Raw genomic sequence first — 13,380 nt, 5'->3', positions numbered from 1 at the left:
TTCCCGCCAACGTCTGCCAAGCCCGCCAATTTACCGTCCGCGCTGTGTTGGTCGCTGGAGCGATGAAAAGCGTAGAGGGCGCTGGCTGTAAGAGAGTGGCACATCAACAGGACCAGATGGTATCCCGATTATGTTGATAACGAAGTTAGGACCAAAATCCAAGCAAACATTAATACAGGTAGTGAACAAAATGATAGTGGATGAGAAAGTCCCCGATGAATGGCGATTAAGTAGAATGAACATGATATATAAGGGAAAGGGGGACAAAGCAGACGTAAGTAACTATCGCCCCATAACAGTGACGTCTGTGGTTTACAGGGTGGTGATGCAAATTATAAAGGATAGACTGCAGGCTTGGGTGGAGAACGAGGGGGTGCTAGGGGAACTACAGAATGGGTTCCGGAAACAAAGGAGGTTGGAGGACAATCTATTTTCATTGACACAGTGTATAGAAATTGCGGAAAAGGAACATAGGCCCTTATTGCTAGCATTTCTGGATATTAGGGGAGCCTATGACAACGTTACTCAGGAGCATTTGTGGGACATATTGGGCACATTGGATGTGGAAAATGGAGTAATTAATCTTTTAAAAGATATATATAGAGGTAACAGAGTGCTCATAAAATGGGAAAAAAAATGTATCAGGGCCTGTAGAGATACAGCGGGGGCTTAGACAAGGATGTCCTCTGTCCCCTTTGTTGTTCATGTTGTACCTGCAAGGTTTGGAGGCCAAGCTAGAGGGGAGCGGACTAGGTTTCAACCTATCTTTTTTCAAGCAAGGGGAATTGATTAAACAGACATTACCGGGACTAATATATGCGGACGATATAGTGATAATGGCTGACAACAAGGAAGACCTGCAGAAGTTGTTAGACATATGCAGTACAGAGGGAGATAGATTAGGCTTCAAGTATAGTAAGGAAAAATCTGCAGTCATGACATTTAATGAAGAGGGCGGCGAGCATAGAATACAGGAGTTCGTGCTAAAGGTAGTGAATGAGTACAAGTATCTTGGGGTGTGGATAAATAACAGTGTTGAGTATCTGACAGAGCATGAAAAATATGTAATGAATAAAGCTAGTAGGAATGCAGCTGTCATGAAAAATAGGGCACTGTGGAATTACAATAGGTATGAGGTGGTAAGAGGGATCTGGAAAGGGGTGATGGTCCCTAGCCTGACCTTCGGGAATGCGGTCCTGTGTATGAGGCCAGATGTTCAAGCAAGGCTGGAAATTAGGCAACGGGGAGTAGGGAGGTTAGCTTTGGGAGCACATGGCAATACACCAAATCAGGGGGTACAGGGTGATATGGGATGGGCTTCTTTCGAGAGCAGAGAGGCTAGCAGTAAGATAGCATTTGAGGAACGATTGAGAAGGATGGAGGAAAAGCGGTGGGCTAGGAAAGTTTTCAGATACCTGTATATAAAGAATGTTGACACGAAATGGAGAAAGCGAACTAGAAAATTGACAAGCAAATATCTGGACAGCAGTAAGGGGGCAAATCAGCAATTATCGGTTAAGAAAAAGGTTAAAGGAACAGAGAGAGCTTTGTGGAAAACAGGGATGCTGACGAAATCGGCACTAGAAACATACCGGACCTTTAAACAGGAAATTGTCAAAGAAAATATCTATGATAATTGTAGGGGAAGTTCTTTGCACTTTGTGCATTGCGTGCGGAGAGGAGGAGGAAACGGCTGAACACTTGATACTTTTCTGTAAAGGGCTTCACCCTACAGTGGAAGGCAGTGGGGCTGACTTACCCAAGGCATTGGGGTTTAGGGATAGTGAAGGGAAAGTGGATTTTAAGAGGTTAGAAGTAACCAAGCGAAGGTTATCTGATTGGTGGCTAAAAGCAAGACAGGAGTAAAATTTCACAAGACATGGCTAGGTGGCTTGAGCCACCGCCCGATGTAAAGGGTTCAGCCGTATCCATCCATCCATCCATCCATACATGCTAAAGCTACTATATAGATGCATATAGTAACTGCTCGGTCGCATCGGTCGCGGCGCGGAGATAACACGCGCGGCGTCTGCTTCTGTGCCTCATTAGTTTCTGCCGAATCGCGTTGTTTTACGGTCGTGCCATCGTGCAACGTTTACTAAACAAAACTGCGGAGACACGGTGGGCTAAGCGAGTCGGGCATGATCACCCGCGCATGATGGAAACCCGTAATCGTCTGCCTCGAAATCGAAGAACCGAAAGTCGCAACTCATGGTTTTCGCCAAAGGGCGCTAACGGTGCCATCTGTTGTTTTCGTAAGAAAGCACCACGACGCGAGGTTCGCCGAGGTCAGCATTACAACTGTGCAGGTCATTTGATGGCACTACTTCCGCCCTTCGCGGCAATCCGGCGCTGGCGGCTTTCAGTTCGTCAATCTCGGCGAGACGATCACAGAGTTGCATTATACGCGGCTGAATTTGTAGCTGCGCATAATTTTGAGCCGGTTTTGTAACTGGAAGTGGAATCGCTACTATTTCGTCTGGGTTATGACTTGTGTTTTGTATAAAGTTCAGTTCAGCTATTCGCCGAGTGTGATCGGCCAAGCTTCGTCTCCGTGTCAACTACTCATCTGCCAAGTCAGCGTGCGCCTCGAAGAACCGATGGGCAGGAAAAGAAAAATTTCTTACGTTTACTGAGCAGTACCAGCACTAGTCTGGCGGTGCGAGTGATATCACCGCTGAAGCGTGCAACAGGCGAACGACTGCCGCATGGTAGACAATTTACAATGTCCCGTAAGCGAGAATTCGGCAGATATCTTTGGGACGCATCCGCTGACGTTCCCTATCGCTCGAAATGCCATTTCCATCGTCGCAGCAAATCTGGCGCACTGCGTGCAAGTCCTGAAGATTCTGAGTACCGTGATTCAGAGTGATTCAGAGGTGACTCTTACCGTCATCTTCTGACACAGAATTAATGGTGGCAACCCTTATATTCCCAATATTTCAAATAAACAGTGTTGGCGGACTTCCCCAAAATTTTAATCTGTCATTACCTCTTACTTGGCTAGAAGACAGTTCTACATAATGCAGCAACACAAAGCTGTTGGCACAAAAGATATATATATATATAGCTTTTAACTATATCACCTGTAAGTTACATCTTGCATTTTTAAATGTGCAAGGACCTTCTTTGGGGTTTTGCGATATTACTGAATTTTTATCTACTTTGCACCTATGAACACAATAACATTGAATTATACTTTAAAGCTAACAAAATTACATGCTCAAAGACAGATTTTTGGAAATCGCCTAACTAAATGTCGCACTTCCATGGTGCTTTTTTACACATGATGCATGATCCCACCTCATCCTTTTCAAGAATCAGCAAGATATTGATAGTCTCCCAAGGGAAAAGAGCAGGCATGTATCAGCCTATTTGAGTCCTAATAAAAGGTTTTTATATATTAAGGCATTGCTCCTTGAATACCTAAGTTAAATATATATTCGGCCTAGTTTACCCATACTATGCTTCTGTAATTCAACGCGTGTTTAAGAACAGCTTTTGACAAGGTAAATATAAATCCTGACACTCACTGATTTTTGTTAGCAGCATTGACAGTGTTGATAAAGTTGAGTATAAATTTTGTTGACACCTCTCGAATGCAGTCAACAGCATCGACAGTGTTGACAAGGTTAAGCATAAATTTTGTTGGTACCCGTTGAATGCAGTCAACAGCATCAACTTTGTTGTCGAGATAAATATAAATTTTGTTGACAACCGTTGACTGCAGTCAATGGCTTTAACAGTGTTGGCAAAATTTGATATAAATTTTATTGACTCCTGTTGACTGCAGTCAATGGCACTGACAATGTTGGCAAAGTTAAGCATAAATTTTGTTGATACCCGTTGAATGCAGTCAACAGCATCAACTTTGTTGACAAGGTAAGTGTAAATTTTGTTGATAACCGTTGATTGCAGTCAATGGCACTGACAGTGTTGGCAAAGTTTAATATAAATTTTGTTGACTCCTGTTGACTGCAGTCAATGACACTGACTGTATTGGCAAAGTGCAATATAAATTTTATTGATTGCTGCTGACTGCAGTCAACAAACATTTTGTTTTTGTTGACTAGTTGTTGATTCTATAAGGTGTCAACATTTGGTCAACGAAATGGCAATGCTGATTTTTGTAAGGGTGTGGGTAGACCGATGGGAGTCACGAACAAAGCAACGTTGTCACGACGACAAAGCCCGCCTACGTCTTCCCGCCAACGTCTGCCAAGCCCGCCAATTTACAGTCCGCGCTGTGTTGGTCGCTGGAGCGATGAAAAGCGTAGAGGGCGCTGGCTGTAAGAGAGTGCTAAAGCTACTATATAGATGCATATAGTAACTGCTCGGTCGCATCGGTCGCGGCGAGAACACGCGCGGCGTCTCCTTCTGTGCCTCATTGGTTTCTGCCGAATCGCGTTGTTTTACGGTCGTGCCATCGTGCAACGTTTACTAAACAAAACTGCGGAGACACGGTGGGCTAAGCGAGTCGGGCATGATCACCCGCGCATGATGGAAACCCGTAATCGTCTGCCTCGAAATCGAAGAACCGAAAGTCGCAACTCATGGTTCTCGCCAAAGGGCGCTAACGGTGCCATCTGTTGTTTTCGTAAGAAAGCACCACGACGCGAGGTGCGCCGAGGTCAGCATTACAACTGTGCAGGTCATTTGATGGCACCACTTCCGCCCTTCGCGGCAATCCGGCGCTGGCGGCTTTCAGTTCGTCAATCTCGGCGAGACGATTACAGAGTTGCATTATACGCGGCTGAATTTGTAGCTGCGCATAATTTTGAGCCGGTTTTGTAACTGGAAGTGGAATCGCTACTATTTCGTCTGGGTTATGACTTGTGTTTTGTATAAAGTTCAGTTCAGCTATTCGCCGAAAGTGATCGGCCAAGCTTCGTCTCCGTGTCAACTACTCCTCTGCCAAGTCAGCGTGCGCCTCGAAGAACCGATGGGCAGGAAAGGAAAAATTTCTTACGTTTACTGAGCAGTGCCAGCACTACTGCGGCGGTGCGAGTGATATCACCGCTACAGCGTGCAACAGGCGAAGGACTGCCGCATGGTGGACAATTTACAATGTCCCGTAAGCGAGAATTCGGCAGATATCTTTGGGACGCATCCGCTGACGTTCCCTATCGCTCGAAATGCCATTTCCATCGTCGCAGCAAATCTGGCGCACTGCCTGCAAGTCCTGAAGATTCCGAGTACCGTGATTCAGAGTGATTCAGATGTGACTCTTACCGTCATCTTCTGCCACAGAATTAATGGTGGCAACCCTTATATTCCTAATATTTCAAATAAGCAGTGTTGATGGACTTCCCCAAAATTTTAATCTGTCATTACCTCTTACTTGGCTAGAAGACAGTTCTACATAATGCAGCAACTAACACAAAGCTGTTGGCACAAAAGATATATATATAGCTTTTAACTATATCACCTGTAAGTTACAGCTTGCATTTTTAAATGTGCAAGGACCTTCTTTGGGGTTTTGCGATATTACTGAATTTTTATCTACTTTGCACCTATGAACACAATAACATTGAATTATACTTTAAAGCTAACAGAATTACATGCTCAAGGACAGATTTTTGGAAATCGCCTAACTAAATGTCGCACTTCCATGGTGCTTTTTTACACATGATGCATGATCCCACCTCATCCTTTTCAAGAATCAGCAAGATATTGATAGTCTTTCCCAAGGTAAAAGAGCAGGCATGTATCAGCCTATTTGAGTGCTAATAAAAGGTTTTTATATATTAAGGCATTGCTCCTTGAATACCTAAGTTAAATATACATTCGGCCTAGTTTACCCATACTATGCTTCTGTAATTCAACGCGTGTTTAAGAACAGCTTTTGACAAGGTAAATATAAATCTTGACATTCACTGATTTTTGTTAGCAGCATTGACAGTGTTGATAAAGTAGAGTATAAATTTTGTTGACACCTCTCGAATGCAGTCAACAGCATCGACAGTGTTGACAAGGTTAAGCATAAATTTTGTTGGTACCCGTTGAATGCAGTCAACAGCATCAACTTTTTTGACGAGATAAATAAAAATTTTGTTGACAACCGTTGACTGCAGTCAATGGCTTTAACAGTGTTGGCAAAATTTGATATAAATTTTATTGACTCCTGTTGACTGCAGTCAATGGCACTGACAATGTTGGAAAAGTTAAGCATAAATTTTGTTGATACCCGTTGAATGCAGTCAACAGCATCAACTTTGTTGAAAAGGTAAGTGTAAATTTTGTTGATAACCGTTGATTGCAGTCAATGGCACTGACAGTGTTGGCAAAGTTTAATATAAATTTTGTTGACTCCTGTTGACTGCAGTCAATGACACCGACTGTGTTGGCAAAGTGTAATATAAATTTTATTGATTGCTGTTGACTGCAGTCAACAAACATTTTGTTTTTGTTGACTAGTTGTTGATTCTATAAGATGTCAACATTTGGTCAACGAAATGGCAATGCTGATTTTTGTAAGGGGCAGCATGTGTGTACATGCACGCAGTTCTCTGTATAAATGTTCAAAGCAACCCCGATATCTTTTTTCCGCGCGTTTCACTTTTAAGAGCGTCAGCTCTTACTACTTACGTTTGTCAAGGACACGTCTGTCTGCAGGGAAGGTCAAATTAGCCAAGACAGTTACCACACTATATCGCATAGCAACAGCGGGCGCGTAGAGCCTCAGTTGTCACAGATACCTTCGATCCGTTTTACATATGCCAGTATAGCGGCTATCGAAGTGGAACCCCGGGGACCCCCATTTGCATAAAATTTGGGGGCCGCCCGTTTGACGCATAACGATCGAAGTGGTGTCATTTGAATTGTCATGTTCCTGAGGATAAAATAAATATTTAGATGAAGCCCAAAATATGTGTGGGATTCGCACCGACGACCTTTTCGCCCCCAAACCGTGCATTCCAGGGACTTCCAGACAGCCATAAGGCCTAATCGTTTGTCGCAGAGAGTTCCGGATGCAGTCAAACAATTCATCTTCTAATGCACACGTTTATAAAATTCGTTAACTGATATATAAGGAGGAAACATAGCGGATATAGCGAAGGTGGCTGTAAATCGCAATAGTAGTGCAAACTCTTTGAAGTAGATAACGCTGCTTGTATCTTAGAACGAATGTTTCCGAAACGAAATGCCCTCAGATGTTTGTATTTTGTCTTCTCCACGTTTGCTGAGCACCCCGATCTAGCACCCCGATCTAAACACTTGAATCTCTCGTAGCTAACGCTCTTCAGTCCAACGCTGATGCAGTGTTGGCGGAGAATTTTTTTTAGCGGCAGTGACGTGGTGCTTATCATAAAATAGCAAAAAAAATAGTTTAAGATGTCGTTCATTGCCTTCACTGAAAATTTCATGACGGTGACACGAAAATGTCGCTAAATATAGACAGCAGCGTATGTAGCCGAAGGTGAAATGCGGCGGCCGGCGAGTTTGAACCGATTTGATTCTCGGTCGAAATGAGAATAAAGTCTTGGGACAGACATCAACCGCGCGCTTTAAAGAGTTTCGACTGCTTTGACACAGTCTAGCTCCTGTGCACCCGCACTCGGTCCTCTAGACTACTCTGGTCCTAGTGTGACTGTGTGCTATGACAATCTGAGTGAAAAGGAAGATGTCTGGGGGTTTTGATGTGCACCACGGCCATACATTTGAGCGACATGATAACGTACGGGCGCAGCATGCCAGCCTGAATACCGGCCGCCAGCGTCAGAAAAATGCGACAGTAATGTTTGTTCAAGTCCATACTAAGCCGTCGGATGGAGTATCGTTGGCCAATATCGAGTCGTTGGTAGAAGCGATAACAGGAATACAAACAAATGTCTCCCCACCGCGCCTTTAATTGCTGCTGCTCAATCGCGGCTCCCCTGGCCTCAGCTGGCTCCGCTCCTGAAGGTGTCGCGGAAACCGAGCATATCTTTGTTTTACTATGAGACGAGGTTCACAGTAAAACGATGACGAGAGCAGCACCTCAGCGCTAGCCAGTTTCGAAGTGCACTCAGCTGCTGCATCGATTAGAAACCGGCTAGGCTTAGCGACGACTAGGGCAGCCAGGGGGTAGCGCGTAGTTCATTGCCCGGCGCGCCCGCGGGCGGCGTCGTTCCCGAAAGCTCGCCTCGCTCACTCCCGCTGGCTCACTGATTGGCTCAACAGCTTGCGACCTTCACTCGGAAGGCTAGAAAATCGAGAAGCGAGCGACTGGCGCTGCGACTGAGTGATATTTTATGCCCACGCTTGCACTACTGGTGAACAACATTTAACGCACATATGCTTGGGTTATCGGCTGCTTTGCGGCGAGTCTTAGTTAAGATCGTCCGCGACGCCATCTTCACCGTCCGTGACGCACAGGTTGAGAACTTCTATTCCAGTATGTGCCGAAACAACTCGTATTTTTCGTAACGATACGAGCTCGAAAACACGCCTGCTTCGATGCGCTAGTGGGCTCTTGCTTGTTAAGCTACACGCGATCAGGATGCGGTGAGTGCTAGCCACTCTTGCATATTAGCTAAAGTGAGACGCAAGTATCGACGTAGTTTCGTAACGCAGTTGATATCAAAGCACTCCTCTTGTACTGGTCACCGATTAAGCTGTTAAGTTTCATGATCGCCGTTGAGCATGCCAGTGTCGCGCAAATTAATGCATCGCAGCTACTCTCCATCGTGCCAATTGCGTTCAACTTATCCACGATATTCGCCAGCTTGAGATACGGCGCTTTTCTTCGCTGTTTTTGTCGCAACTTAGTGATTTTATCTGGCATTAAACGAAATTGCATTCTGTCAACACCGTCGTCTGCTCCGTCGTCTGCTAGGGCATCCGAGTCACTTCAGGGGATCACAGGATCGCAGCTTCTACAAACGACATGTCAGAAAAAGTAACTGAAAGCGCTTTAGTATTCTTAAATAATCTAAAAATAATTTAAAATAAATGCAGTGTCTTTGTTGTGAAGATAATATAAGTATTCATGGTTGAAAAAACAAATTTTTTTTGTCGGTTGTCATTTTTCACCGACACGAAAGCGCAGCCGTCAGCGCCATTGCAGCGCAACCGACAAGTCGTGTTTTGTATTATTTGCCTCTTTGAGGCATTGCTTGAGTACTTGTACGGCGGACACGTGTGAAGAACTCATTCAATAGGAAGGTGAGCAGGAGTGTGTTTTGGAAGCCAACGACCAGGATTTCGGCCTGTCAACATTGGCGAGTTTCAACGGGTACGCCATGAAGAGTGCTGCGACGACTTTTCATCTGTTAGGGGAACGAAGACTCCTGCGCCGTTTTACTAAGCCTGGATGAATCGCATGGCCGGTGAGTCCCGCTCTGCGTTTCTTTGCTGATGATCTCTATTCACACGCGCTATTTGTATGCGGCTATATAGGGATGTGAGTGGAGGCAGTCCGCCTGCGGTTGCCGCAGCTATAATGCGGCACCAAAAAAGCAGGGCCTATATCTTGCATGACAAGTGTTGTTCTCATTGTCTTTATGTGCATTTATTACTCGCGTGCCGTGGTAAATAAAATCGCACCAGATATCACAACAGAGTTACGCTTTCGCTTGCTAGCGCTTCGACACTCGGTGCAAAAGCATGGATTTGCACTGCGTAGAAGACGATGAGCGAGAAGTGCCGCGCGGCGGAGCGCTCGCGCTAGGCCAGCTGCGATCAGACACCGCACTATTTTGCTCAGGGTTAGTACTCATCGGATGAGTGCTTGTGCCTTAATATGCGTCATACTAAATTTTGAGACAGTGATCGCATGCGAAAGGCTAGTTCATATTCATCGCCTTGTCATTTGTAAACTTGTCTGTGCTTCCCCAGTGGAACAGGATTTGAGGCAGTGTTATGTCAAAGATCAATCTTGCGTGTCCTGAGCTGTAAACGTTGATGCTTCCTCTCCTTCTGAGCACTGCGAGCTGTCGGATATGCAACTGCACAATTATTTAGGATTTCTACCTTTTTGCTATATCCCTCGCTTTTGTGGCCCGCATTCCAGTCGTTCGCCATTGTCGATGGTTTTTTTGTTACTTATTTTCGCTTTGTTATTTATTCTTGGTTGCGTGCCATCAGCTGTGCTGCCGGCTATTCTCCGAGCTCTGAACTCTTCCCAGGCACGGGATCCTACCCACAGACCTCCCTTCGCCGCACTCACGAGTGTTCTTTGGTATTTTTTTGTTTCTCTTGCCTTTGCTTGCATTGCCAGTCGACACATTTGTGCAGTTTTTAATTGTATGCAGATTTGTTAAATGCGCTAGCAATTTTTCTATGATGCCAAGCTGTGCTGTGAGATATCAAGCTTCTTGCTAGTGAAGGCATGCTTTTTTCCATTCTTTCTTCTCATTTAACCAAGGCAGACTGGTTGCAACTTTCAATTTAATACCTAGACATTGGTGCGAGGAACCATGATAGGAATTAATGAAAACCTGCACATCCTATATTCAAATTGGTGTGCAGTATTTCAGCCAGCTCATCTTTCAGTGTGGTTATAACAGTCATTGTGGCTCTTCTCAAAGAGTGTATATGGGTGCATTACATAAAATCTGTTCATTTGTTTTGTCATGGGCTAGCTCATTGGTTTTTTATTTACTTATATTACGTCTAAGTTTAGTTTTTAAAGCAGTAGACGATTTCCTCTCTTGTCATTCATGACATGGCTACAGCCACTGACACCTGTTGCTCTGGATATATTTATTTGCAGTTGCCAGCGGCCAGCATCTATTGGGCCATGCGTGCTTCCTGCCTTCGGCTGTGTCATCCCTCTTGATCCGTTCATGGTAGTTATTCTTTTTCAGTGATGCATATCATAGCTGCCTATTTAGAAAAATATTTTCAATATAGGCTTGCAGCTAGGTTTAGAAATGCATGAAACTCTACATGCACTTCACAGCAGTACCTCAGCTTATAATTACCGGAACTGTAGACTTGTACAAAATATAGTGGCTGATGTAGCTCTTGACGCAGCTGCTGTTAACATAAACGTGCTTTGACATTGCACACCTGTTGCCTGGTATGCATATGTGTCCTCGAAAAGGACCTATATGTTCATTTATTTCTTTAAAAACATTGTGCTCTACAATGATGGTATACCAGTATTTCTGACACAGAGACCAAATTGTCAGTCAGTAATGTAACATTGCACGATGACACCAATCCTTGTATGGTATAGCATCCTTGCAATGCACTGGGCAAGCTGCTGTCAGCACAGATTAATTGCTGGTTTATTGACATAGCATATGGTTATACTGCACAGTTTGTACCTCTACCTTCTTAAAGCTGTATACTTGAAAAATTTGAAATTAGTTGAAGGAAAATTCAAGGAAATGTAACGGTAACTGTCTCACATTTTGGTGGACACTTGAACCGTGATATAAAAAAGGGATATAGAAGGGAAGTAATGAAGAGCTGATGCCCATGTTAGATGCCCCTCTTTAGTTAAACATACCTCGCAATTAACACATTTGGTGCAAAACAAACATGGGACTTGCATGCTCACAAGCACCCTCATGTCAGGAAAACAAAGCGCCAATGTTGCCGTACTTTAGAGCTTTGCTCCTAAAAGCACAGCTGACTGCTGCTCAAAGTTGAGAGCAAAAATATGTCTACTTTTCCTCATGTGCAGTCTGCGGTGCTGGTGCCATTTGCAATGGTGATTGACATTGAGTTGCATGATGCTCAGTCTGTTCCTGGAGTTAGTTATTTTGTCTGTCGTGTGAATGTGCTGTTAAAATTAGTGCAGAACAATGGTTCTCTAGTTCATTTTAGGTAACTGTCTCCTGTGCCACATGCTACCACCCTTTTTCCTTAAATTTCCTAATCTCATTTAGCCACCTGATTGCCACCCATTCATGCATTCACCTACTCTTGGAATCCTCCCAGTGTTTTATTGTGGTATTGCTTATATCTTCTCTGCATTACACATGCACTGCACTTCCTCTTTTTTTGATTTAGTCAAGATATCTCTGTTCCTGTTTCTTGCATAAGCATAAGAGGAGACTCAAGCGCACCATCTGGGCTTGTGATGCAATGTGTAGGGTGCTTCGTTTTTGGGTAAAACCTGGCTTCTTCCTACTGTTGCACCAAAAAAGATTCTTAAAGATCAGGTTCAACCCAATTTCTGTGTAAATGTGCCTGTAAGAAAGTGTGGTTTGAAGGTGCACATATGCGAAGAACTGCTGGAGTGTAGTGGATGTCACATAATTCTTCTGACAGATTTTTTAAACAATTCTGGTTATTTTATTTCTCTTTTAATGTTTATTGTTTGTCGGTTGCTTATAATTTTTGGATAAACTGAAAACTACATGTACTGACTGGTATTTCATTCCAATAATTATACCCATTATTATGAAGCTGTGTTGGAAGGTAGGTGTGCATTTAGTATGCGTGCTTTGAATTTCAGTCATTGTTTCTGCAATGCAAAATGGAGGACAGGTCTCTGCTGTGCGAGTTTTTTGCAGTGGAGTGAAAGTAGCTGGAGAAGCATTTGCTACTGTGTCACCCAGCCAAAAGTTCTCCCACAGACCACTGAGCTTCTGAATACCTATGGCTTAAAGCTCGAAGCTCTGGTTGCCCTTTCCGAGGTTTTCTGCATTAACGAGTGCAAACCCAAGGGCTCAGAGCTAACAAGCATTTGAAACCATAGAGCTATACACAGTAGTACTGGGGCCGTGCAGCAAGTCAATGTGAATTATGTCGCGATAAACATGGTTTACTGTAGAAAGCTAGTGTGAAAAAATAGTTGCGCTCACAGAAACTGCTGTTTCTTTCTTAGTCGGTCATTGAAACAAAGCAATGCATGTAAAATTTTGTATCTCACTGATCCCTCAGTTTTTTTCCAGCTAAAGACCAAGAGTTGCATGGAAGTTGTGCAAGCCACCAAGTTGCGCACGATTTTTGCCAGTGACCTGGAGCAGGCTGGGAAATTAGTGGATGGCCAGTGGTGTTCACTCAGTAAGGCAAGCTTTTTCTGTAAGTACAGTTTTTGGCATGGCATTGCTTAGGAACGCATGCACTAATCTGACTACTCTATGCCCGCCCATGCTTCAAGAATAATGAAGTACATGAAAAAAATTGATTGCCGACAAAAAATTGACGCTTCTGTTATGTTTTTTCAGGAAAGTATTTGCCATTTAAAGGGCTGTGAAAACCTTAAAAATTATTATGTGCTTGTTGTGGCTTTTTTTTCAAATTTCTTCCACGTCTATGTTGGCCTGACCTTGTAGCTTGTCTGCATGAGATTGGCTGCTACCTACAGTTTGCTTTTTTGTTGCTCCTTTGTTGCCTGTCACAATCTTTACTTTGCGTGGCAGTGTCATGCAGTTTGGGAAGTAATCTGATCTTATTTGTGCATTGGCCTGTACTGCAAGCTTTTGCATGTGGGGCGCG

At 43.9% G+C, this 13,380-nt stretch overlaps 1 long non-coding RNA gene across 1 annotated transcript; it reads left to right on the top strand.

The window, feature by feature from the left end:
- Nucleotides 1-10,087: 10,087 nt before the first annotated feature.
- Nucleotides 10,088-12,965, top strand: LOC144097486 (uncharacterized). The gene is made up of 3 exons (XR_013307031.1): nucleotides 10,088-10,162; nucleotides 10,697-10,772; nucleotides 12,834-12,965. It is a non-coding gene; the product is annotated as an uncharacterized LOC144097486 (long non-coding RNA).
- The last annotated feature ends 415 nt before the right edge of the window (nucleotides 12,966-13,380 follow it).

This window comes from Amblyomma americanum, chromosome 7 (assembly GCF_052857255.1).
Source record: "Amblyomma americanum isolate KBUSLIRL-KWMA chromosome 7, ASM5285725v1, whole genome shotgun sequence".
In the NCBI taxonomy this organism is placed as follows: domain Eukaryota; kingdom Metazoa; phylum Arthropoda; class Arachnida; order Ixodida; family Ixodidae; genus Amblyomma; species Amblyomma americanum.
The sequence above is the reverse complement of the archived record's forward strand: the minus strand, read 5'-3'. Positions and strand labels throughout refer to the sequence as shown.